A 1,914-nucleotide genomic window follows, 5' to 3' on the forward strand; every position below is an offset into this window, starting at 1 on the left:
CAATATTTGGCAGATTCTCCTTGTCTTGCAATCCAGAACACTTCAATTCTTTGGTCCTCACATCGTTGAACAGGGGCAAGCTTCCTTTTTTTCTGCTTCTCCCTGATCTTGCATACAATAAAACGCAAAGTGTGTCATGTCAGTCACGCACTGCTAGAGGGAAACTAAAGAGAAGAAAGAGAGCAGGAGCAAGTGACAGTCAGAGGCACTAAATGCTCGCGAACTCTATCAAAGAAGTGAGATGTAAATAACATTAAAGGAAAACTTAAAACTGAAGTAGAATTGATGAAGAGTTTTTTTTCTCTATCATCATCATCATCATCATCATCATCATCATCATTTAGCATCCGCTTTCCATGCAAGCATGGGTTGGACAGTTCAACTGGGGTCTGGGAAGCCAGAAGGCTGCACCAGGCCCAGTCTGATCTGGCAATGTTTCTACGGCTGGATGCCCTTCCTAATGCCAACCACTCCAAGAGTGTAGTGGATGCTTTTTAAACGCCACCAGCACAGGTCCCAGATGGGGCTGGCAAAAAAAAAGTAATGGAATGCTTACAGCACCTAGGTTTCCCAAGCAGTCACCCATCTAAGTACTAACTAGGTTCGATGTTGCTTAACTTCGGTGATCAGACGAGAACTGGTGCTTTCAACGTGATATGGCTGTAATGTAAAGAAAATATAGTTGACCCAAACTAAAATTGAGCTAATGTTAAATTGGGCGAATCGAGTACCATGTAAACCAAGGAACTATCCTGTACCTCTGTAGACATTCAATGTTCCAGCAGCAATGGTTCACCGATGATTTGTGGATAAGGACTAAAATCCGAAAGATGCCCTGAGTTACCCTTGTACTGTCAACACCCATTGCACTTCTTATTGTGTTCTATTTGAAGTTAAATTAATGTCCAGAAATTGTCTCCCCTCCCTTTCTTGACCAGAATTAGTCATTATCATAATTGGTTCGCACAATGTGCATAGTTTTAAGTAATTTGAGTTTCTTGACTAACTACATGAACTATGTCGGTGTCCACTTTATTAAACTATAAGGTGCAACATACCCGAATGGGTAAAAAGTTTACTTTGCAATCATGAGGGTCCAAGTTCCTTCTTTCTGCGTAGCACCTTGGGCAAATGATGTTTTCCATAGCACCAGGTTGACTTAAACATTGTGAATAGAATTGTATGGACAGGAACTGTCAGGTGGAATGTACTCGTAATTCAAAAAGAATAGCTTTGTCACACACTTGTATCAGGTCATGTTCCTCTAATTCTGCCCCAGAATTCTGCTGAGAATGCATGTGCTTGTGGAATGAACATGTGCTTGTGGAATGAACACGGGTGCATGAATCCTTTGCCCCCCACCCCCTTACATATAAACATCACTCGGATAAAAATGGTGTTAGTCAAACAAACTGCTTTACATGAACAAAGATTTCAGCATGGAGAAAAATAAATGTTCTCTTATCAGTCTCACCATCAGGAAATGGAGAGAACCAAAAATAAGTCTATACGAGGACATGTGCTCAACAATGTTACAGTTCACTAATTCCGGCACGAAAGAATAATGAAAAAAATAATTAAAAAAGTGTCGTCATTAACTGGGTCAAGATATGAAAGAGATTGAGGAAAAGGTGTCGTTAAACAATTCATTTTGAGTAGGATATCATAAAGCAAAGATGAACAGGGTCATTCATGTGTGAAAAACAGATTACATAAGCATTCCTTGTTAATAATGAAATGTCTTTCTTAAATATCGTTTTTTTACGCCAGTGATTTTCATGTTGCATAATTAATCTGGAATGAAAAAAATTTTCCCCTATTAATAATTAAGTCAAGCATAAATAAGCCAATCATGTTACTGGGTTTTAATCACTGCTGTGTGGTAAGTACCTTGCTTACCAACCGCATGGTTCC

The 1,914-nt window shown here is 39.3% G+C and overlaps 1 pseudogene; it reads right to left on the reverse strand.

The window, feature by feature from the left end:
* Positions 1-549: 549 nt before the first annotated feature.
* LOC115223339 lies at positions 550-668 on the reverse strand (annotated as a pseudogene).
* Between the last annotated feature and the right edge of the window lie 1,246 nt (positions 669-1,914).

Source organism: Octopus sinensis, linkage group LG22, assembly GCF_006345805.1.
Source record: "Octopus sinensis linkage group LG22, ASM634580v1, whole genome shotgun sequence".
In the NCBI taxonomy this organism is placed as follows: domain Eukaryota; kingdom Metazoa; phylum Mollusca; class Cephalopoda; order Octopoda; family Octopodidae; genus Octopus; species Octopus sinensis.